The following is a 25,839-nucleotide window of genomic DNA, read 5'->3' as shown; positions in this document are numbered from 1 at the left end:
TGGTTGGTTTATGGCTTATGGGGTTTAACGTCCCAAAGCGACTAAGGCTATGAGAGACGCCGTGGTGGAGAGAGAGAGAAAGGAATTTTAATGAGGGAAAGGTGGAGAGGTCGGCAGTGGAGGGCTCCGGAAAACAGTACACGGGCCTCTAGAATTTCTCCTCCAAAGAAATTCAACCGCCGCGGCCGGGATCGAACCCGCGTCTTTCGGGTCAGCAGCCGACCACCATAACCACTGAGCCACCGCGGCGGCTGGCGCTCATTAGTGAAGCGTTGATGTACACTTTGTATACCCTCCAAATTAACATCATCTGATAGCGCTTGTGGTAAACTTTTCCCGCAGTTGCCGCATAAGAGGCCAAGACTGACTGCACCAGCTTCCAGCTCTGATAAGATTACGACCCTATTTTAGCCCTTTATCTGCTCAGCAATGTACTGCCTTACAAGCACTGAGTTTCGACTCCCTTTCAGAAAGCAGCGTAAGAACAACCGACATTGGCGTACAATGGCGACCTTCGCATGAAGCAAAAAAAAAAAAAACACGGCATATTACCGTAAGCTACGCACTGCGCGACGAACGGCGGCAACAATTGCCACCGCGAGCTGCAGTGACAGACAGCGCAAAGGCGGAGGTCGAGAAATAGAATCGTCGAACGACCCCCCGTTTCTCCCGGAGCCAATTGTGTCACGCCGATAAACTGTCTCGATCGCCACGGCCAGAAAACGCTGTTTACCCGCGTCGCCGAGCAGGTCTAAAGCCGAGGGAAAGAAGGAAAGGGCGAGCGCATTAAGAGAAATCGATTGACCCACTCTTGCAAACTTGGGAACAGCACCCACGTACAGCGGGAGTCGCAGAAGAGGGCGCAAGCACAATAAGCGGCTCTGCTATGGTGCCTATAGTTCTGCTTTGTGCGTCGGTTGGCTCACAGTTTTGGCTAACAAAACGGTTCTTTTTTTTTTTTTTGCGATGGAGAACGGGGGGGGGGGGGAGGTAAAGGAGGTAGCAGTAAGGGGCGCTCAACAAAACCAAGCTTCACGCGCTAAAAAGCCGACCTCAGCGAAAATGGCAGAAGACAATGAGCGAGGAACAAAGAGAGAGAGAAGAGAAACAGGAAAGATGTCGCTTAGCAGTCTTGCTGGTCTACAATCGGCCGCAGTTACTAGCTCGAGTGCGAGCACCTGACTGCGCAGTCTATGGTGTGGCAGCCTAGAGCTGAGTGTCGGGTCCGTCCGGATACATAAACGTCGCGTCATAAAAACGTGCTCGATGCCTCAGAGAGAGGGCCATCAGTCGCGATTTGTGGAGGCGTTACCTCTCGCTCCGCCGGCCGGAACAAAAGACATAGGGGCAAAAAAAAAAGATAGAGTGAAAGTGGAAACGACGAAAGAGGTGCGAAACGGCACTTTCCTGGGAGACTGCCCCGCTTTTTCTGTCTCGTCGCGTTATTCCCCCGCCTCCGTTTCCCAGCGCAGCGCACTGTACAGGCTTCCTTCTTACCGTTCATCGACGACGCTCGGTTCGATCAAGGGCACCTCTTGTTCCTCACTCTTTTCGTTCTGACCGTTTGTTTGTTCTGCAAGACCGCGCACTACCGGTCAATCGGGACGAATTGCTGTCGTCGCAGTCCAGACGCGTGCTCTCGATATCTCTCGCGCGTCGCGAAAGAAATGGGAAGCAAGAAAAGACAGCAGAAGTGGAGGATGAGGAGGACCGACTCGGAAGGCGTAAGAACGCAAGGACCGGCGAGGAGACGAGGAGGAAAGAGAGAGAGAGAGGACAGTGAGAGAGGGGAAGGCTCGAGAGATTTCTCCATCGCGAGCTTGCCTCATGCGCCGTCGCGGCGGCGATCCAGGAGATGGACGATGTCGGAATGGAAGGCAGGAAGATTAAGGTAAAGAGTGTGGGAGAGGGATAGAGGAGGCGGAGGGTGAGGGAGAGCGGAGACCCGAGAGGCGGAGGCGGGCCAAGTGGGTTTGCCCACCCTCATGAAGACGAATGCTTTCCCGGCTCGGAAGACAATCTGGTCTCGAGGACACGGGTATGCGCGGCGGAGTGCTGGCACAGCGAAGGGAGAAGCGCGGGGGGAACGGTACGGCATTGCTCGGTGCTGTTCGCTAGAGGATACGCGGCTGTGTGTACTACCTGGTTCGTATACCTGGTTTACTCCCCGGGAGGCCCGATCCCGTTCTTCCTCATTTTGTCGTTGATTTGTGCGCGTTCTCGCACGTTGGTGCCCTTTGCGAAGAGTGCCTTTCTCTCCGGCCTTCCCTTCGTCCTTCTTCTCTCCGTGGAAATGTGTACAAAGGCGCGATACTTCGCCAACAGGCTCGATGGAGTGATCCGAGGGCTAATCGCGAGATAGTGTCCCGGGGTGACGTGCTATCGTACGTCGTCTCTTAGACCACTGTGCTTACCGAACGGGCCTGCCGGGACTTCCTTCTAAGAAGGTCACCTCATAGGCAGCAGCGTACAGAGTGCGCATAAGCAGTGCCCCCTCCCTGCCATCTCGATTCAGCGCGGCCGATTCGCTTCTCCGCTTCACACGAGCGGATTGAAGAAAAGAGGGTGTCATTATAGCTTGTGACTTGATTTATTGCGACGACGGCGACTTTTATGCCTTTCGTTTGGAGTGCTGCGTCGTCAAGCCCGCATAGGTAGGCGCCAGTGTTAACGTTAACTGCCCGTCAGCTTCTGCTCTTTCACATCTTTCGAACTCCCAAGTTGTCAAAAGCAGGGGAACATTTAGATTAGTTATTAACCCCTTCGCGAAAGGTTGGCGAAGCCGTGCTCGCCTGTAGAATACATATAACTTGCTACTCCAGACTCGCCACAGTCAAGAAGCGATGCTTGACTTTGCCTATTCCTATGTAGTTTCGGGCAGGACAGCTCTAATCAGGCTGCCGTGGTGTTACGGCAGGTTAAACAGGAATGAGCCTCCTTCATGGAAAATTAATTCAGTACAGTTAATTCGTGCAGTTCACTACACGCAGGGCAAACCTGCAAACTAGAATTCACTTCCCTTCAACATGAGTGACTCTTGTACTTCTTCTCCCCCTTTTACTCTCCCCTTCTACCCTCCTCTCACCTTTGCTGCCAGCGCCTAATTCCATTATGTGCCTGCACTGCGATAACATTAAGAGCTGTTGATGCCGTTACCGGAAGTGCCGTCGCGCCCGGTTCGCTGACGTCACTCCCCTACAGCCAAAGGGAACGTTCCCATCTGATGACGTCCCTTCCCTTCAGCCGATGGGAACGGATCGACGGTGCACTTCGGACCCATGGGAATTGTAACGATGTAGCATTAAAGAGGAACATGCAGAATGCGGACAGCAGAAACAAGGAAGCGCATTACAAGAAAGTTGGGTAGTGTGTCCTGCCAAGCCGTTATACCCTAGTCCTATGGTGCAATGTTACGCTACAGAGCTACAACACCAGCAATAAAAGAGAAAAGATAGCGGTCGACCGTTCTAACCACTGTCGCCGGCTGTTACAGAACCAACAGGATTCGGAAAGGACAAAAAGCACTCGCTTATTGCAAGCACACATGACAGCGAGCAGTTCATCCTCTTCTTGTGTTCGTTTTTTGGTCTCCATCTTTCAAGCTGTCAAGCGGGCGTGGCGTCCTTTCCAGGTCGATAACCCGCTCAACTTCAGCTCTTCTTTTGCGTCTTACCCAGCACCTGTCCGCACCAGCTCACAAGCACATCAGGTGCCGTTTAGCGGCCAAGGTTAACCCCGTGGGAGTCTGTCTTTGATACTTAATCACCAAAGAACTCTAGAATTTATTTCCATTTTGTTCTTTTAGTGTGTACCCTCGTGTTGTGCGACCTGAGATATGAAACCACTAGATGACGGCCATGCAGTGATAAAAAGTCTCTGTTACACAACTGCAATGAAGCGCAGCTCATTTTTCATACATCTTTTTTCATCGTTCATTGCTCAGTCATACTGTTAGCTTCGTGGAAAGAAAAATCATCCTTCCCAGAACTGGTCTTTAGCGAACATTTTACATGGATGGATGGATGGATGGATACGAGCGCCCCCTTTGAAACGGGGTGGTGGCAATTGCCACCATGCTCAGCTTTTCTTTATTTATTATTTTTTTGTTTACTGTGTTGGCAATTCTCATTAAGATTCTCCATCAACTTTGCCTACGGTTTCCTACTATTCTAACCTTATGCCACATCTCTGCTTTTCAACCACCAATCCTCCAATCGCTTTTTGCTGACTTCCACTGCAGATTTATTTACATGACCATTGTTATCTTTAAACCCTAGGGCCTCAGAAAGAGTGACTGTGCCTGCATCGACATCCGGATGGATACCATCACATTTGATTATGAGGTGTTCAATTGTTTCCACAGATCTACCACACACTGCACATGTGTCATCTTCTTCGTTAAATTTCTTTTTGTAGCTGCGCGTTCTAAGACACCCTGATCTAGCTTCAAAAAGTAGGGCACTGCCTCTTGAGTTATCATAGAAAAATTCTTTCCTGATCTGCCTTTTCCAGAATCGATATAGTTCTACACTATGTTTCTTTTCCATTGAATTCATCCAATTTTTAACTTCCGCGTTTTTAACCTGTCGTTTAATGCTCTTTCTTTCTCCGTCCTCATGACCGGCATACTTACTGGTTAGTTTTCTAGTTCTTTTCCGCCACTGTGAGTCAACGTTCTTTCTGTATAAATATTTAAATACCTTAGCTGCCCATCTGTTATCGTCCAATTTCCTCAGGCGTTCTTCATATAGTATTTTACTCTTAGCTTCCCGTGCCTCAAACGATGCCCAGCCCATATCCCCTTGTACTGCCTCGTTTGTGGTTTTGCCGTGGGCACCTAGTGCTAATCTTCCAACAGCTCTCTGATTTACGTCTAATCTCGACTGAACTTCTGCCCTTAAGCACAGAACCGCATTGCCGAAAGTAAGTCCCGGCACCATTATTCCTTTCCAAATACCTCTTAGTACTTCATATTTGTTGTACCCCCATAATGCCCTATGTTTCATTATCCCGGCGTCTCTTCGTCCTTTTGCCCTAAGAGCCTGTTCATGCTTTTCCGTGTATATCTGCCCTTCGTTTAGCCATATCCCGAGGTATTTGTATTCAGCCACTTTGGGTATTTCGTGGCCTTGTATTGTAAGCACCTGATCAGTTGTATCGTTAAAAATCATCACACCTGATTTAGTTGCACTAAAACTGAATCCTAGAGCGTCTCCTTCGTCTCCACAGCAATTAACCAAAGTTTGTAAATCTTCCTGGCTATCTGCTAACAGTACAATATCGTCCGCATACATTAAACCCGGGAGTCGCTGCTCAACTACATTTCCGCCTAATCTATACGATAGATTATAACCCAGATTACTTTCTTCTAGCCTTCTTTCCATATTTATCACGTAAAGCATGAACAGCAGCGGTGATAGAGGGCAACCTTGCCTTAATCCTTTGTGCACCCCTACAGTTGTGGTACTTTTTTTCCCTTCCCATGTAATTTCAACTTCATTATCTCGGTAGATTTCCTGTAGAAAATCAATTACCTCATCACCAATACCTAAATCTTTCAATATGCTCCACAGGAGTTCCCTGTTCACGTTATCGTATGCACCGCTTATGTCTAGAAAGGCTATAAACAGAGGTCTATTTTCCGCCTTAGCTATTTCTATGCATTGGGTAAGCACGAACAGGCTATCATCTAACCGCCTACCCCGTACGGAAATGTCATATCTGGTTTGATATGAAAAAATCCAGATATGAACAAATAGGGAATTGGGCATATCAGGTCTTATATGAATATACGGGCGTATATAGCCTGATATGCCCAATTCCCTATATACCATTATCTGAATGGAACTCATATAAGGAAATATATGTATATATGGTCGTATATGTCCTGATATGCCCAATTCCCTATATATCCATATCATGACTGAACTCATATATGACAATATATGAATATATCTGGCATATATGGCCTGATATGCCCAATTCCCTATATATCCATATCATGATTTAACTCATATATGGATATATCTGGCATATATGGCCTGATATGCCCCATTCCCTATATATCCATATCATGATTGAACTCATATATGGAAATATCTGGCATATATAGCCTGATATGCCCAATTCCCTATATATTCATATATGGATTGAACTTATATATGGAAATATATGTATATATGGTCCTTATATAGCCAGATATGTTCTATCCTTATATGACCATATCTGATGGAGCCCATATATGGGATTTCTATATTTGGTCTTTATATACCCAGATACGGCCAAATCCGTATATAGCCATATCTGCGAACAGTCATATATGGATGAATATACTTATATGGGCCATATATGGCCAAATATAGATAAATCTGTATATGTCCATATTTGGCTGGAGCTTATATATGGAGCTAGTTCTATATACGAACATATACTGACAGATCTGCACATAACCTTATATACTTTTGGTTAAATGTTGAGGGGAAATTTCCCCTAAGGCGGAGCAGACTTCCATTAAGCTATTAATTACTTAACTATTCTCATTCGAGTTCTGTACTGCTCGCTCTCAGTGAATGCCTGCAACAGCGACGCGGCCTTCTATCACATTAGCCAATAAAGAGTGAGCCTGGGGCGTGGCGTCTCCAAACAGTGATGGAGGGCGGCCAAACAAAAGATGTAATGAAATTAGTTGAAACCATTGCAGAATGCTGTCATACATATGCCGTTATCGCCACATGCAGACGTAAGCGACTGTGCAGTACGTCCTTACCGCTACTACTTCAGATATGTAATACAGCTTAAATTTTTGACGCAGATTTTTATTTTAAAACTTTGAGAGAACGTTGGTGCTGTGTAGGGGGGTTATACAGGATGGTTAACATTATGTAAGCGATAAGCCTGATTTAATAGACGATTAATTAACTAACTTTAACTAATGAACATTTCATTTTGATTCTAAGGGGCAATATTATGTTGCCAAATTAAAGGCCGTCATCGGAAAAGGTGAGCCCAGTTTCTAACTTTTTTTTAATTGGTATAGGGGTTTGAAATATCGAGCGCCAGATTTTGCGCATTTCAAAGCTCGCTGAGTTGGTTTACCCGCATTGAAAATGCATAAAACTCTCGGTCACTGTGTGACGGTGTCCGTGTCACACAAACACGGACACCGTTTGTGTATTTTGTGATGTAGAAGAAGTTTCTTTGAATTCGGCGACGATACGACGCGCAGCGACGCGTTTATGAATATCCGAAGCGGACAAGGCAATTCACTGAGCTTGCAAGTGTGTATGTTCAGTATTTCGAACCACATTAACGATTACGAAAATTTAAAAGCTAAGGTTATCTTTTTTTACTGACGGCCTTCATTTTCGCGATACAGACTTACGCCCCAAAATCAAAATTATGAAAGCTGATTAGTTAAATATAATTAATCATTTTTCAGATTATTGAGCTCTATTACGTATATAATGCCCGTCTTGCTGTACGGTCCACCTTCACTGTCCAAACCGACATATCTCTCGCACTTTGTAAAATAAAAATCTGTAAACGTTAAAAAATGTCATCCAATACATCTCTAAGTGCTGCTTTAAATTGAAAAACCACTCGGTTTTATGCTGCTCTAAAGCTCCTGATAATCATATAGCATAGGTAACACAATTAACACAATTACCACACAGAAATTGCGCAGGAAATTTTATTGGGGTACATTTAATGCTCTTGTGGTTCTATAGTTCTGTATGCTTCTTATCGTCGATGCTTTTCTTTCTCGCTCCTTATTTCGCTGAGTTTAGTGCCCACGGCCAGCAACAGCAGCTTTCCGGAGAGCTCCCGCCCCTTCTTGGTCGGCAGGGCCGTTGTGTAGGCTGCGTGGGAGATAATTTAGAGCGATCATGATATAAATCTGCGCAGAACATGTGCACATGGCCACAGTAGCATAAGTTGAAGAATTATGCACTGAATCCGAGACACCCTACCGTAAAATCCATTGTGGGATATTAAAGGTGCCCTGCGACGTACATAAAGCATGGGTTCTTTAATCTTTGTATGCAGAGTAAGGGACATTGTGAGTCCTGAACGCGCAATGAGATCACCGAAATCATAATATTTGATATTTCAATCTTCGCTAGAAATGCTTGTTTCGAGCCGATGGTGTCGCAACGCGGCGGCCATTTGCGGCAGCGGAAATGAGGTGGCATCTAGATAGAGCGCTGCCTTTCTCATTGATTGGGCGTCCAGTTTGCATATTGTTCTTTCATACTTGTGAAATGGATCCAAAATATTATGTCTCTGAGTACTGTAAGCTTTTTCGCATGCCACAAAAACTGGAAAGAAGCAGGGAAAGCGAACGAAAACTAACAAGAATACAGCTAGGGGCGACAATTTCCATTCCATTTCAAACCTTCATGGCGGCCAGCGCTGTTCAAAAAACGTTGGCTCAGACCAGAAAGCGCGCGCGTCGAGACCGGCCGTGACCATACCAAGCGAAAAAAAAGCCAGTCGATACACCTTGCCCAAAACGTGAAGAGAAAGGCCGGACAGGAGACGGGAGTCGAGTTTGGGGGGGGGGGGAGGGGGGCTACCGCTGACAGCCTTACAGTCCGACTAAAAAAGAAACTTCGGGGAGCTTCCTTTGTCGTTAGTCACCCCTGCCCTTACTAGGGCGTCGCGTACACGGGGGGAAGACGCCGTCAAAATGCGCGGCTGTCTACAGCCCCGACAAAGCAACAACTGCATGCACGCTTCCGCTGCGTGGGCGCTAGGCGCGGTTCTGATTTGTAGCGCCCAATCTCGGCACTGGGGGAGTGAAATGGGAGAGTGAAATGCGTTTTCGTCTGAGCTTTTCATTTCGATTTTTCAGAGTGGAATAACTTTCGCTTGCATGCTCCGATTTCAATAATTCTTTTTGCTCTGGTCTCTGGAACGCATGATGAATCTATTTAATAATATTAACTGGTACAGAGCAAATCATCGCGATGCCCCTTTAAAAGCTTAGCCTCATGCTTTTTTTTTTCGGGCTTTACCATTAAAGTTTCCTGGCACAACCCGCGAGCGGAAACAGGTATACGCCAATTGTTTCTGAAACACGTTCGTTCGCACTAACCACCCGAAATAAAACGCGTACCAGCTCTTCATTCCACTGCTCCTGCTTAGCTGTAGAGCGCAAGCCTTGTGGCAAATGTAATGGGGCCATTGTAGCCTAATTGGATACGCAGAACGCAGCAATGCTGATCCCGTGTTAAAATAGAATTAGCACTATTACTTACGACAATGAAAAGGGTTCAGTTCCTGATACGTGCATATGACAGAATCCATGACAGGTTGTTGTCTACGTCTCGTTACTTAGAAAAAACATCCCTAACTAGCCCCGCAATGTGCTTAGCGAGGTTAGTCTATGTTTTTTGCGTTACACAATTCATATCATGCACTTGAACTACCGCTGGCAGGAACGCAACTCGGTGGCGGTAAAAATTTCGCTACTGAAAAATGAGAGATTACTCTCCGACTGCACATAGAAATAAATCATGCATTATGATACCATTTAGCTTAATTTATAGCCCTATCATCGAAAACTGCCGACGGCACTGACAAAGGTAGCCAACAAAGCAATACGGGAAAAACAGTAAATGGTTGTTCACGCTTACCTGAAATATTGATGATTGCAGGTTCACAGAAACCTTGGTATTTCCCGCTCACTTGCACCATGGATCCTTCCGATGGCTCATCATCCCATGCATGCTTGGCGCAGGTCATTTTAACGACGTCAGAAGTGTCTTCTTCCTCAAAACGCACAAGTGTGGCGCTGTACCATGATTTCAAAGGGAAAACAAGTGGATGCAACAACGGGTATAACCGGAAATTGCTCGCCCGGCACGAAAGTGCGTAGCACACTGCAGAGTCCGGCTTCTAGCTCTGTGCAACAGACGACAGTCAAGGGTGGCGCCACCAATGCCTTCCTTAGCAGATATCTGTGCATATCTGTGCATGTCAGATATCGGCACCTGCGCACGGGCGCTCGCGCGCGCGTCAGAAGCGGGGTCCGGTTTACAACAATGGGAGGACCGCGGGGGCTGTCGGGGACTCTTTTTCTTCATGGCTTGAAGCTCTCCTCCCCTAAATTTTCTTGGAATCCTTGCAGCTCCCCAACCATCTCTTGTTCACGGCTTGACATTTTTTTCAGTCGGCTCCCGAGGGAGAGCGAGCCAGCAACAGGAGCATGGAGGTTCATGCCACTTTTCGACGCCCGTCGCGGTGCGTGCTGGGCGCGCAGGCGCTTCGCGTGTATCTTTATCAAAATAAATATAACTAACGATACCCCTGCTGCGTCGTGTTTTCGGATCACTCTGTAGGACGTATTATGTAAACTGAACCGAATAAATATTTCGTCCTATCTACTGAAAGAGAGAGAGGCTTGATTGAGACCTGTTATATTCGAAGTGATTGTTAAAGCGAATTTCGAAAATCGCTAGCTCTCTGCTCCTTGTGCTGGACACTGCGCAATGAATTCGACCATACATCACGTCAGATACATCACAAAGGTCCCAATCGCCTTTCCTAGAGATTGATACGATGCGCAGCTTGACGTTTGCATTCGCTCGCAGATTTAGCATCTGCTTGTTCCGCAGATTCGGCACCCCATGCGTGAGCGGTCTTCTCTTCTTGAATGCCTATACTAGCTGCCCGTTGTGGCACATAATCACGTCATTTTACATGTTTGTTGCTTTAGGACAGGGTGGATTACGGGAACGTTTCAGCTGGTTATCAAAGGTAACGGCGCGCCTTCTCTATCAAATATGTAGCTAGTCAAACGGCAATTTCCGTTTTGGACAAATAGGTTTCATGAGTTTTTTGCACACATAAATGATGTTGTGAAGGTGCGGTTTCACAATTTATATTAAGAAATGATTAGCGGTACACCACAGCGGTTTCTGTATGCAAGTTATTCGGCCAAGCGGCCGTATAGTGTGGTGGAATTATCACCGTTAATTTCCTAACAAACCTCTTAAAATTCTAATTACTTGTTGAGGCTTAAGTGCTTGTTTTTGTGAAAACACAGGCAGTCATTGTGTTAGGGCGTTATCTTTGCCTGAATTTTTCAAAAAACGACGGCGTTCTGAGGTATCTTCAATGTACGGTTAAATCGACGTGATTACGACCTGACTAGAGTGACCAAGGGCGCCAAACTTTTCCCTGGTGTGATGACCAGGTGCCTCTCGTGATGTTTCTTCGATTTCTCTTGCCTAGAATGAAACAAAACACTTTTCAGCTTCATCTAGTGCTCGTCGTCATGAACACACAAAACTCGGCAACAAATGCCCTCTACCAGAGAACAGCAGTTAGCATACTTCATTGGAAAAATTAGATCGCTGGTATATACTGTTTTGCATGCATAATTGCACGGATCGGGTCGGAATTTTTTTTTTTTAGGGGGGGGGGGGGGGGATTTGTGTGCGCTGTACTCCATTGCAGCACACAACAACATGTTGTAGTTCTTTAAGGAGAAGCAGAAGGCTGCAACGGCTATAAGAACCGAATTGCCTGATCTGAGGGTCGCTTTTCACTCCAAAGTTGAAGACGGGGATTGTCATCATCGTCATCCGTGATCAATTTTACAAGACAAAGAACCCTCCCATCGACCACCGATTAGCTGTTGTTGAATTCATTCGGGCAAGGTCAGGCTACCCTTGTTTTTTGTCACATCTGCTCATCAGACATTCCATAAGCTTTGACTGTGACTCGCTGCCCTTGGAGTCCACTCTGCCACTCTAAACGCCGACCTTTGTTCGGCTCGTTACTTGGCCACCCTAAGCTCATTTTTCCGCATTTTGTTAGTGCTAAGATATGGATGACACCAGTTTGTTCTGTAATACTCTAATCACTCCCCTTGACGTTATCGCTAGTATTTTCCTTGCCATGCCCAATGCGTACGTGCTACACCGGCTGCTTCAAAATCCCGTCGAACCGATCGCCACTCGCGTCGACAAAGCTTTGCGGAAAATGGGAAAAAGATATCTTAGCGGAAAGTTGAGCACTCAGAGGCTCTTCGGCGTCCGGCCGACATTCGACGGTTTCAAATGCTTACGAAATGCGAACGGAGACCCCCCCCCCCCCTGTCATTGGCGGTGGCCGTTATCTTGCCTCAGAGCCGCGTCCCGCAACTGCTTCGGCCCTCTTGATTTCGACATCTGCTGCTGACTTGTTTCTTCTCCTCTTTGTTTAGCACACTGCTTGCGTTGTCGCTAATTTAGTGCTTCAAGTTAATGACTCGTCATTCAGCATTTACAGCGTGTGCGTGAAATTTCAGCGGGAATACACAAATGTCGACTGCACTGCAGTACCACCGTTGCCTGTGATCGTTTGTATGGCATAAAACGCAAGGTATGTTGAATATTCTCTTTCTGATGCGCGGATTGTAACTATACTTGTTTACACAGCATGATCACTGCAAGAAGACCGGATGATTGCGACGAAACACTTGATAGCCGGAGAACTGGCGCTTCTCGGTCGTGGCAGATCCGCTTTGTTCCATACCACAAATACTCGGTGCTGAACTGCTTTATCCAGAAGCATGTTCGACGATTGATCGCATCAACGAAAAGGATCTCATTTGTTATCCACGAGCGGCGCCAGTGGTCGACTGTTGACGGCTCCCTAAAGCAATGCTCGGCATGCCGGGTGACACCGGCACTTCCCGCTCGTTCTATTCGTCCTGCGATATCAGCAATCCTCCGCTAAGGGTTACAGTTTCCAAAACTTCACTTGTGACAATTTGCATTCGCCAAAACTTGTGTATTCACACATCACAAAAGCCGAGACCACATACGCGAACAATGCGGACTAGCGCTTATTCGTCGAAAGCAAGGGTCTCATCGAAGCAGCTCATGACGGCGCTGGAGAGCTCGGAAAGCGCCGTGATATGTTCTGGTTGCGTGCACAATGGACTTCAATTCAAGAGACAAAAGCTATCTTTCTCGGATTTAGTATTTTTTGCGGTAATATGGGGAGTCATCATACTAAGAAGCAAACATAATGAGCGTGAGCGTCAGGTTCATTATAAGTAGGATCGGCTTTACAATCCGGCCGGAATGAAACGCGAACACGCATATCGCCTTCTTTTTCTACATTGCAGAGAGGTATTCACTTGCAGCCAGTTTAAAAATATATACTTCGGTAGACCCTTCCCCCAGACACAGGAATCAGGCTAGTTCTGCACGACAGCTGAAAGTAGACAGGCAAAATATTTTGTTTTGTTCCCACCGTAAAACAGCGCGCTTACACGGGACGAAGAAAGCACACAGCGCTGAATTTACAACTGCATGGTTTATTGCATTGCTCGCAATAAATACCGGAAAGGAAAACAAAAAACAACCAAAGGAAGGCGAGGAGATATCCTCCTGTCGCATCATGTCGTCAAAGGTTATTCAAGATATTTAATCTCTTTTCTTGTCAGTGCCATCGATGGAGTGCTAACGCATGACGCGCCTTTCCTGTCTATGATGAATGCTTCATATAGTTCACGTTTGTCCTGATGATTGTACCGCCTGAAAATCTGGCTTCGTCCAAGGTTAGGTGTGCAATGACAGGCAGATACGTGTTTTGCCAGCGTGCTGCCGTATCCCGTGCGGATGTTAATGGCGTGCTCTCGTAGACGGTCGTTTATGCAGCGTCCACTTTGGCCCACATAAGATGCGCCGCATGACAGCGGTATCTCGTAGATTATCTCCGTGTCACAGGTGGTGAACATTTTTTTCATTTTTCTTACTGCACCGCGCTGGTTTTGGGGCATATTCATTCACCATTCTGCAAAGCATATTGAGCTTTCTGGGTGCGGTTAGGACCAAGTTCACTCCAGCACGCCCTACTATCTTCTTCAACGAGTGGCTGATCCCGTGCAGATACGGCATAACAGCCATCTTCTCTCTTTCTTTGCGTGGCCTCATCGGGAGGCTAGATAGGCGGAGATCCTTCAGGAGCTTGAAGCCGATCCCTGAAATGAGGGCATCCGGGAAACCCGCTTCGCGTAGACGTTTCAGCTGAGATTCCATGCTAGCTTGCTGTCGGTGATGGCACGATCTTTTGAGGGCATTGTTCAAGGCGCCCAAAGCTATTGCTCGTTTGACAAGCTTCGTATGCGCGGACGAGTAAGGCAGAAGGCATTTCCTTTGGTTGTTTTTTGTTTTCCTTTCCGGTATTTATTGCGAGCAAAGCAATAAACCATGCAGTTGTAAGTTCAGCGCTGTGTGTGTGCGTGTCTTCGTCCCGTGTAAGCGCGCTGTTTTACGGTGTGATCATGTACCAACTGGCCCGGCAACTATCCTTAATGTTTTGTTCCCATGCGCTGTTCGCTTGCCTTGCTGTAGACGGAACAAAGTGGGCTTAACTGTTAACATGTGACCAGTAAATAATTTACATTGCATTTTTTTTCACATGGTGTTTCGAATAGGGTTTTAATAGCCGAACGACAGCTGTGGTGTCGAAGTTAGATATAGGCACCCTGCACATCTAACTCAACCGCGACGCGCGCGCCACTGGCGGCGGCGCGCGCGTCCCTGTCAGGAAGGCGGGGGCAGCCCGACAGCTCCCGCTGTGTTGCGCGCGCTGTCGCGAAGCAGTTATACGCCTCCTTCTCGAGCACAAAATGGCACATAACAGCAGCAGGACACATTGCTGTGTTGTAGGATGCAATAATACATATATAAATTCGGCTCGGACAAGATTTTATGGATTTCCAGCGCGACATTGGGAGACGGCCCACCCTTCGCGAAGGGCAACACGCGCGTGCGGTTTCTGGTTAAAAAACGGTCAAACCCGTGCGGAATACGCTTGCTTGACTCGTGCATTACCTCCTAGACAGGTTTTTGAGTCATGGCAAATTCAGCAGACTCGGAGGAATGCCAATGGCTCTCTGGGAACCCTTCCCTCTTCTTGCACCCACGATTTCTGGTCACTGACTTTGCTGTCAACAATATGTAAGCTTAAAAAGCCACGCCGAAACTCGCCCGCAGTCACACCTGAAGAAGCCCAAATTTTGCGCAGTAAAGAATCCGCGCATAACTATGCGCGGAATCCTTGGTCGCTTCCACTGCGCCTTGTCGTCCAGCGTCTTTTTCGACAGTTAAAGGCACGTTTTAAGGGGCAATGGCAACGTGTTCCTGATAAATCTTTGTTCCACATCTGAATGACTGGGTGATAATTTTCTACAATAAACATATATCTAAATGTCGAATATTCAGGACACTTGAAATTAAACGAAGCTTGAAATGAAATTCCGCTTCTTGAGCACAAGCTTTCGGCAAGAATACTGCATGAATTAGCTGGGATACTCCTTTTTTGCAGAATCCAAACCAAACAGTTTGACGTTATCCGCATGACTTTCAGTGCCCACACCGAAGATGCGGCAAAAGAGAATGTTATGAATTCAGGTTTGCGTCGTTCGTTCAAAAACTGGAGTTTCCTAATTACCTTCAATGTTATGCCGCCTGGCCGTATTTGAAAGTTTAGGGTAAGCCTTTTTAAATGCAGGAACACCCCAGGCTAGCGGGCGGCTCGTTTTGGAGGGCGTTTCACACCGCTCCAAAAACATAGCAACGGCAGCAGCGGGTTTACATTTGCCTGCCTTGCAACTGCAGCTCGCGGCAACAAGCTATCTACTGGAAGATAGCTACATAAAAAAAAACTCAGTGAGAGTGCAGCGCTGACAGGCATTATATAGAAATATTTTTTAGCGTTAATTTGATCGTTTTCGGTGGCGCAGTGATGCTTGTCTGCGCAATGCACCGAGCTGCTACTTCCCTCCCGTCGAAGGACACCACCTCTTTCACATTGTGTTCATGGCCTGCTTCAAAAAGCTTCGTTCTTTTCCTAACGTTCGCTCCTCGAAAGAATTTTTCGGCCTCAAGAATGAATAGGTCAAAATCCCGCCTCTACGAACAGCGGCAGCCGCTAGCAGACGCCTTCCCTTCGCAGTCGCGGGGCGAGCCTTCCTGACAGGGACGAGGAACTGGCCGCGCGGGGGAGCTGAACGCAGCCTCGACGGTGGCGGTGCCTGGCGGGTGCAGGGTGCTTGGCGAGCACGAGTGACGTTATCTGGGTAACAGGGAGGGGGGAGGGGGGGAGGTGGACGTCGCTCTATCGTTCAGTTTGCAGTCAGCTAGGAGAGCGCCAAGATATTCCCTCCGAAAGCGAAAACAAACTTCGCTAATTATGGGTGGCTCGACCTACTGCTGTGTTTATATATCGAAGATAAAATTTCATCTCTTTCTATGGAGATCATGCATGCTTGCGCATGCACATGAGGGTCCACTGGAACAGAGTCTATTTTGGAACTAAATTCATGAGTGCAAACTGGGAACGGATTTACATAGTCTGGGGTGTTTTCAATGAGCCATCACTGGTAGGGGTCCTAGGAGTTGCTTTGTTTCTTTGGGTAAAGAGAAGGAATGCGATGAGTAATAGGCAGTGGTTTTTTGGGGCGTTCTTGGAGCGGGCATCTGTAGTTTCAGACTACGGTTTTTTATACATCTGTGTGGTTCAGCGGGTTAGGGCAGTTTTTTTTACATGAGTGCGTGCGCGTTGTGGGTACGATGTCGTTTTTCTGTGCGTGCTTACGTAGTTTTTCACGATGTTTCGCTTATAAGTTTTTCTGTATTGATTTTTATCACGTTGCATAGAGCGGTTTAAAATTTTTATATTGATATTGGTGAATTCCCGCCATGTAAAACCTTTTTCTGGATCAATAGAAAGAAAACTAGAAAGTGCATTACATTTTGTAAAGTAATTTATTGCATTTCACATCGCTAAACCCTTCCTGAAGTTTACCATCACAATGCGATACACCACGGCAAAATTCCTTTGCTGTCCCTAATTGCTGTCCCCTAAGCCCTGAGGAAATACCTAACACAAAAGTCCTGTAACATACTCAGCAAGAAATGCTTAGACTTTTTGTTTCCTTACACCCATGCTTCTCTGAGCGTAATACATCTACATAAAGCAAAGCAGTGTTCATCCTGAAGACATCCAGTATATAGCACTACCATTGCCTGTGTATAGTAACGATGCTTTTTTCGCAATTCCAGCCGACCATGTTAGGTATGCGGCTGATTTCATTATGTGAGTCAATTAAACACCTGTTCTTCAACTGTAAGGGCACTTAAAGGAGTATGGACACCTAACTTTTGGATGCGTGTTTTCTTCTTTGCATGCATGAGGCATTATTATACATGGAGTACCACGTGGTGTTCCTACAACTGCTAAATAATTTGTTATCGATTTTTTCTCTTGCTGTTTAAATTTCAATAACTTAACTATGAGTGGGACGTCAATGAGTGAGGCACGAAAAACTGCGATATAATCCCTGCGTCCTCGTTTTAATTCACTACAATGCTAAAGCCAGTCAGCCAGCTTCGCTATCCGGACTTGTAACGAACGTAAAACAGCGATTATATTGCACTTTTTTCATGCCTGCTGGTCATTTCCGAAATTCTGTGTGGGCAAGTCGCCGGCGGAGCGCATGGAGTCAGCAACGCCTCGACTGGTATCCGCGTGCTGCTCGCGCTGCTGACACTCTTTCTTTCATTGTGAACACCTGCCTTCCTGCTCGTGGGTGCACAAAAGAGGGTTTGCCGCTCGTTGTGAGTCATGACTGGAATGCCGCGACGTTGAGAGAGTGGAGAAACGTATTGTTGTGTCGGGTGCTGCCAAAATAGTTCTCACAACATCAACGGCCAAGAGCAGCCCGTGCAACTCTATAGATTTCCTGGACATATGTCCCACATTCCTGGAAAAAAAATTCAATATCCAAAATTTGTAATCTGCTGCCAAGGAAATTTTGGTGGTAATGGTGAATCTTATCGATGTGTAGCAAAATCTTGCAGAACTTTTCCATCGCTCGCATCGAGCGATAACAAAAACATTAATAGCAAGACAAAAAAAAAAACAATGCAAGCATGTCGACGGGAAGTTGGTGTAGTGAAATCTTCCATTCTAGTGCATTCTATTTGCTTCCTTTAAATATGTGCTTTGCATTTTGAATAAAATCAGTTGTAAGTTTGCGCTCGTCCCGTAACCTGTCTTGTGTGTGTGTGTTTCGCGCAACTGCCATGTCTGATGAAATCTTCGAGTGTACAAAAAAAAAAATACGTTCATGCACTTTTTCCCATTCAAGAATAGGTTTTCCCCGGAATTGTTGTCTGTGAAATGATTGAGAACGAGAGACGGCAAGCCTGGATAACTTCTTTGCGCAAGCTGAAGTAGGCGGTTTTCTCTTGCTAAATTGGTTTGGTATGTTGCGCGTGTATATTATTTCTGACGAATTTTCATTGTAATTCACTAAGCATGCAGTGTTTAGTCGTAGAGCTCGCGCTAACGAAACTATTTTTTTTTGCCATTAAAGCCCTCCGCCGGTAAGGTAATGCAAACAAATATTTTGGAGGCTGACATCAACAGCTGCGTTAGGCAGACGCGTGTGAGGCAAGGTCAGTGATCGCCTCATTGTTCCTTTGTGTGACGCCCGGCTCAATTTCCGGAGTTATTTTGCTAGATGTAAAAAATATCTCAAAGTAAAAGTAGTAAAGATATTAGCTTGCACATGAGTGACCATTTGAATATAAGAGATGGCTCTGCAAATAAATTGTTTGGGTATGCACGTGCGCTGCAATCGGCATTAAATTAAATGTACCTACCACTGCGTAGTGATTGACCAAACTATAGCATTTTTTCTGTTAGCCGTAAGCGAGCAGCTGGTAAGCGCATTTCACGCGTATTTTCGTTTTTCTTTTCAGCCTCGAATATTTTCATTTTACGTCCAAATAAACACATACTCGTTATTATTCAGCGAAAAACGTAAAGAAATTCCAACTATTTGGCCAAAAAAGTTGCGTACATCGAACTGCTCAGCTACCCAAAAAAATTAAGTATTTTGCGAAAATGTCCCGGCCATAAAAAAAAGGTATTAGGCTCGAATTACACGTCTTAAATGAACTTGCCAATTACTTGCGACACACATTTCGCCGCAACGGTAACGGCGGTTTCGTCAACAATCTGCTCCACGAAGTGGACCTGATGCACTGTCAGTTCTCTCTTTTTTTTTTTCAGGTTCGGCGCAGAAAAAAAAAAAATCGCTGACCACTCTTTCTTGGAACCTGCACCTGAGAGGGTACTGTCGCGATAGAAAGAAATGCGAACAGCGCGGCGCCTAATTCGAACGCAAGTACGCTACAGACATGAATTCCAATTTCGCAGTGCGTAGGCAACATGCTGTTCACATTATTTTCATCGCCCTTGTACATTTTCCTAATCATCGTAATCTCGTCAGCGTTCTAGCACGAAGGAAAAAGCAAGCGTCAGCGCAAACAGATTTCCAGGTAGTCCAACACGTGCAAAGTATGTGCGGAACTGGTTTTTTTCAAGCGAAAGGGCGTTACGCGCAACTTCTCAATGGGAGTGGTGACAGGTCTGTCCGGTCAATTGTGGGGAGTCGCGGGAGACGGTGCTATGGTGCTTTTCACTCGCGCTTGCAACGCCCCTCTGCAAAGCTCTGGTTCCCTCGGTACCCTCGGCGTGCCTTTCGGAGCGAAAGAAAGGGGGAAAGTGACACGGACCTGGACTACCCACCCTCCAGCTACCTTCTGAGCACCGCCGAAGGCGGCAATGTGTCGCTTTTCTGCTGTTCTGGGCGGGTCTCGAAGGTCTGCTTTTTCACCGCCTCAGCAACGCCATCTCTCGCTCAGTAGGGTAAGGAACATTTTGCCGTGAGTGGTGGCTGACAGTGGACACAGCGGCGACTCATTTATTACGCAAATAAGGGATGTCTTGCGTTCCCGTGACGGTCGGTCTCAGAACTGGCATCTGAATATCGGCCGGCAGGGGAGGTTGGATTATCAAGGGAAGAAAAAGTTGAGGCGAAAAGAAACAGACCAACGCGCATAGTATCAAGAACTATTTGCAGAAGATTTTTTACAAACTGTGCAGCTTGGCACAACAGTCGGAGTAGAATGGCGAGCTTGGTCAGTACACCACGGAGACTCGGTGGCGCGGAAAAGGCGATAGGTAAAAGATTTGCGTGTAGCTGTGGAGTTTTTCTCGTCTGCATTGTAAACGTATTGCTGGCAACTCTAGATAGATGAATTTACAAACATTTTGTATTTTTTCTCTGATAATTATACTAGAGCGTTTTAATCTTCATCCCTGTGCCGCAAGGAGCGATGTGTTATTTACGCTCCTGGACAAGAAATGGCTGTATGCTGCAGCGGTTTTGCAAACTTTTGTTGTCCGGCATTACCGCAAACAATTAATGCAGGTTTCCCAGTCCTTCATAACGACATAGTTTTGGGGAACAGCGCCCAAAGAAGGAACGTACACCGCACCACCGGCTTGATGGTTTGAGTATTCATCACGTTTGCGAAGGGGCTGAGTTCGATCCCCAAGCGCTTGTTGTACGTTCGGGACTCTATAATCTATCTATGTTCCTAAAAACTATGATTTCGATCGCAACCAACTCGCTGGACTTGTAATCCACTTATTTAGACTCAGTCAGGAAGGTTCAGTTCGTCAGGAAGGTGCACCCAAGATAGAAAGCGCGTATATGCATGTATAAGTGCATTTAAATCATAGAAAAGTTGAAGGTGATTTATAGCACTCTACTTTAATTCACCTTAATTAAACACCGTTATGTAATAGCAGTCTAACTTGATTGAAGCCTCAATCATACAAAGCTTAGTACCTTGTTGTGCGGTGTGTTTCACCATCTTAATTAACCAACAATATCATGTTTGACACAAAGTTAATTATTTAAGTTCGGAAGTATATGGCACAAGCATCCCATATATGAGGTAGGATATGTTCCATATCTGCGAGATTGTTTCCATATAAGGATTTGAGGGTCCCCATATAAAGAAAGAGCATCTATATAAGGACGCAAATACGACTATATATAACAGTATATGGCACTATATAAGGTACCTTATGGCCGTATCTGCCCGTATTTGTGGTCTTATACGCCCATATATAGCAGTATATAGCGGCATATCAGGTTTCCCATGGTCATATCTGGCCGTATATACGACCATATATGGAACTATTTAACTGTATATGATCCCATATATGAGTATATACAGCCATATATAAAATATATCTGGCCCATATCTGCCATTTTCGTAAGGGGTACCCCTTCTGAACCCATTCTGAAGTTCTCCGAGTATCCTATTCCCTTCTACCCATGACTGCATTTTTAATTTCACCGCCTGCATTGCCAGCCTGTACATAACAGATGTTATCGTAATCGGACGGAAGGATTTTACGTTCATCTTATCTCCTTTCCCTTTATAAATCAAATTCATTTTACTCTGTCTCCAGCTGTGCGGAATTTGCTGATTTGTTATGACTGCCTCCAATGCTTTTATCAGCGCGTCCTTGCTTCTTGGGCCAAGTTCATTAATCAGCTTAATTGGAATTTCGTCTATCCCTGCGGATGTGGTTTTAGGAATATTCGCTTCCGCCTTTTCCCAGTTAAGACTAGTCAGTTCTAAGCTGTTCTCTTTTGTGCTGTCCTGTGTTGCCGCCTCACTTGGGGAGATTACCCCATTGGCGTCGCTAAAAGACGCAGCTATAAATGACGTAATGTAGTCCACAGCATCGTCTCCCTCCAAACATTTTCCCTCAGCATCTATAATCTGTTCCTGCTTTCTTTGATTTGTTTTTCCCAACCAGCTTATATGGTTCCAGAATTTTCTTGGCCCCCCTTTATTTGCCTCGCGAACTTCAGCCAGCCATTTATCAGAGGACTGCTTTATTTTAGCCTGGACTAGGACCTGAACTTGCTGTTTCTTTTGTCGATAAGATTCCCATTTTTTTCCTATTTCCTCTACAGATAACTGCGCCCTCTTTGCTTCTCTGTGTTCCCTTGAAGCCACCCGTCGTTGTTCGATGGCCTCCTTAATTTCCATATTCCACCAGCTTCGTGGCTTCCTCTTTCCTCTCCAGCGGTTAACTCCTTTCACTTGTTTCATTTTTGTAGCGATGAGCAGTTCCAACTGATTATAATCCCAATTTTCCATGTGGCGTTTCTCAATTATTTCTTCTATATCGGCTGATATTAGCGCTATTTGTTCATCATTTAATTTTGCGTTGTCTTTTGGACTTCGTTGCATTTCTCTTTTGACTAGGGCTCCCAACTGTAGACTAATACGTTTATGATCACTTCCTAGGCTGTCCTTCCCCTCTTCGTCTATTTCCATTATTGCGAGCTTGCTATAGATGCCCTGCGACATTAGACAGTAGTCAATGGTTGTTTGCCTGTTACGGGATTCCCACGTGATTTGTCCCTCACATTTAGTTTCTCTATTGACAATAACTAAGTTGTGCCGCTCACACAAGTCTAGCATTAACTTCCCGTTACAATCTGTGTATCCATCCAGATCCTCGATGTGGCCGTTCATGTCTCCAAGCAAAATAATATCGACACCGTCTCCAATCTGCTTTATATCGTCATTGAGGCACTTAACTAGATCCTTGTTTTCTTGCCTGCATTTGTCCCCGGTCCCTAAATAAACTACCCCTAGCCATGTCCTTTTGCCAGCAATTGTACCTGATACCCAGACATGTTCTTTGCAAGTTGATTTTATTCTTTGCCAATTTGTTCCTTGATGTATCAGCATACCTACTCCTCCTCCCTTCTTCTCCGTTGTTGTTCTGTTGCACCCTTCCCAGACATAGCCATCAATGAAAGGTGGATCTTCTAGATCCCTCGCTTTCGCTTTCGCTAGCGACACCTGGAGGAGTAAAAGGGACAGTGGCTTGTCTTGAATCACTGCCGACGTTGCGATTTTTTTTTTTTTATGACCAGAAATAGGATGGCGAGAGTTTAACGTGAGTGGTGTTATCCAAAATACGGCTGAGCTTCGACCTCAGTGATCAACTGGTGATTAAGAGAAGAGGGTATCGATAAAAGGTGCGAAGGCGCATTAACAGTGAGCGTATACGCCCTTCCCCGTTCGCTCAAGATCAGAAACGAACCAGAAGGATGATGCGCAGCTCCTAACCGATGAGAGAGTTGGGTTTAGGGGAAAAAGAGTAATTCAGAAGTATTGAATGCTTAGTACACATTTTTAAATTTTTACTAAAGTATCCTTATTTGCTCCAGGCGCTATGCTATCACACGCAGGTGTTCAGCTCTAAAAGGTCTGCACGCAATTAAGCAAAGACTGCAGCTTATCGAAATGAGAAGGGCAAGTATATTAGTATTGTACTGTATATCAGCCCCGTTAACACTTAGCTTTAACAACCAGAAATTGATCCACACTGTCATGGCCAGCGTGGGTCGACTCTGAAATCGCTGGTTTTAATGCGTTGTTTTTGAGCCATGTAAACAGGGATTTGAAATGGACAGGGTGTTGACACGCATTACAAAGGTAGCTTCTAAGTTTCAGTTGCATAAACCTCATAACCCGCAGGCTGGCAGACTGCTTGTTGTTCCTGAAATTCCAGATCAAAGGTTTAGTCCAAATTAGGTCGGCTAGTCGGTTGAAACGAAAAAAAAAAGATGAAAATGCATTCTACCAAAGCGATCAGCGTTTCATTCACGTCAACGAGGATCGCTGATTTCCTGTTCCATGTCAATGAAAAGTTCAGAACTTCAATTTAAAGTTTTCTCAACCCGCGGTCTCCCTCTTCTAGCACGCTTAAAACAAGAACAAACAAGGCATCGGTGACGAGCACAAGTGATTAGAGCGCGGCTTTCTTCTCTGTGTAGGTGGTTTATTTCCTTGAGCTTGTTTAATTCCGCTTCGTGCGAGCGACCGCCCAAAAAAAAAAGTGGTAATAGGGTTTGTCGGTCTAAAAAGACCGCAAGGGTTTCGCTCTTTTGCGGACGCGACGACCGAAGCAGGACGTCACCGATTAACCGAGGCCTCATCAATCTTCCACGTCCGTGGGTCCTCCCTATACTACCTCTCCCCAACCTCCCGACAACCGCGTTCCTACTGCCTTCCGACCTCTCCCCAATCGCTCTCGCGCGATGCCGGGCCGCGCCACGCTCGCGACCTTAAACTGATCGACCGTGCCGTGTCTTGGCCCTACTTTTCGAAAATTTATCCCCTCCATGTGTCCTCATTTCAGATGCCGTGCCCCACCTATGCCGTCTTGAAGCATTTTCAATTCTTGTTTTTCTTGTCGACCTTTCCGACACTGATTTGATCCAGAGCGATTTGCGGTCTGGGCCCTTCAGACAGCCCACACTTGCAACGTCCAGTTTTATCGTTTGAGTAAAATAATAGCGGTAAACCCAGGCAGGTATACTTGACCTGAGCAGTACTTCATACGGCGCGTATGTAATACATCACTACAGCTCTTGCGTTGCTTGTGCGTTGCTTTCCACAAGCATGTGTGCCTGCAGCCAGTATTTGTTAACTTGGCTTCCTTCCCAAAGCCACTCTGTGAACCACGCCATTGCTTGCATACATCGCTTATTGAACTATCGAAAGTTTCGACATTCACGTCAGCTTATGCGACCTATCCTGGACTCACTCATTAAACGCTTAAACAACCCTGATAGGCGAAACTTATCCGATGTGTTCCACTACAGCGTCACCCTCAAAGCCCGTTGCAGCGTCAGGAGGACGTTAAACTCCCATATACTACCGCCACCACAAAATGTTTTGTTTTGCCTGTGGCATGGCTTGTCCTGTCAGTCAGTCAGTCAGTCAGTCAGTATGTTTGTCTCTCCGTCCGTCCATCCGTCTGTCTGTCTGTCTGTCTCTCCGTCCGTCCATCCGTCTGTCTGTCTGTCTGTCTCTCCGTCCGTCCATCCGTCTGTCTGTCTGTCTGTCTGTCTGTCTCTCCGTCCGTCCATCCGTCTGTCTGTCTGTCTGTCTGTCTCTCCGTCCGTCCATCCGTCTGTCTGTCTGTCTGTCTCTCCGTCCGTCCGTTCGTCTCTCCGTCCGTCCGTCCGTCCGTCTCTCCGTCCGTCCGTCCGTCCGTCTCTCCGTCCGTCCGTCCGTCTCTCCGTCCGTCTGTCTGTCTGTCTGTGTCTGTCTGTCTGTGTCTGTCTGTCTGTCTGTCTGTGTCTGTCTGTCTGTGTCCGTCTGTCCGTCCGTCCGTCTGTCTGTCTGTCTGTCTGTCTGTCTGTCTGTCTGTCTGTCTGTCTGTCTGTCTGTCCGTCTGTCCGTCTGTCCGTCTGTCCGTCTGTCTGTCTGTCTGTCTGTCTGTCTGTCTGTCTGTCTGTCTGTCTGTCTGTCTGTCTGTCTGTCTGTCCGTCCGTCCGTCCGTCCGTCCGTCCGTCCGTCCGTCCGTCCGTCCGTCCGTCCGTCCGTCCGTCCGTCCGTCCGTCCGTCTGTCTGTCTGTCTGTCTGTCTGTCTGTCTGTCTGTCTGTCTGTCTGTCTGTCTGTCTGTCATTATTCCATTAATTCATAGCTCTTAACTGCGGTGGTTCATAGCACGTGGGCAAATCTGCCGCGTACTCCGACCACGCTACTGCAGGGGAACGCCGACTTCAGCGGAAGCTTTACCCGAATCTCGCGCACTCGCATTTTTTGTTCTTTGTTTGCAGCAGGTGCTTACAGCAGGACAATCTCTGCATTCGAAGCACAGAAACCTCGATTACCGCACCGTCGTAAATTACCCCGATAATGAGCGCGTGCAGGCCAATGCGGGGTGACCTTCCTTGTCAAGGGGGCGCACCCATAGAAGAGGTCCGGCGGACATTACTACGCATCGCGGTCACCGATTCCGGCAATTACGCAGCCCCGTACTCGCGGCACAGGGATGCACAGGCTTCTTTATTTATAGATTGTTTCTGCTGAACTAATCCAGACGAACGTCAAATTAGGCTCCGCGGAATTCCAGTAGTGTGC

At 46.4% G+C, this 25,839-nt stretch overlaps 1 protein-coding gene and 1 long non-coding RNA gene across 2 annotated transcripts in view; both read right to left on the bottom strand.

Annotated features, from left to right (window-relative positions):
- LOC149363496 (high affinity cationic amino acid transporter 1-like) overlaps positions 1-25,839 on the bottom strand; it is a 396,987-nt gene that overhangs the window by 14,302 nt on the left and 356,846 nt on the right. The gene's annotated exons all lie outside the window — the stretch shown is intronic.
- LOC149363507 (uncharacterized) lies at positions 7,673-9,697 on the bottom strand. Its single transcript, XR_016288571.1, has 2 exons — positions 9,639-9,697; positions 7,673-7,859 (listed from the first exon to the last, which is right to left on the bottom strand). It is a non-coding gene; the product is annotated as an uncharacterized LOC149363507 (long non-coding RNA).

This window comes from Amblyomma mixtum, chromosome 2 (assembly GCF_055824585.1).
Source record: "Amblyomma mixtum isolate Tamu chromosome 2, ASM5582458v1, whole genome shotgun sequence".
In the NCBI taxonomy this organism is placed as follows: domain Eukaryota; kingdom Metazoa; phylum Arthropoda; class Arachnida; order Ixodida; family Ixodidae; genus Amblyomma; species Amblyomma mixtum.
This window is presented reverse-complemented; position numbering and strand designations above follow the sequence as displayed.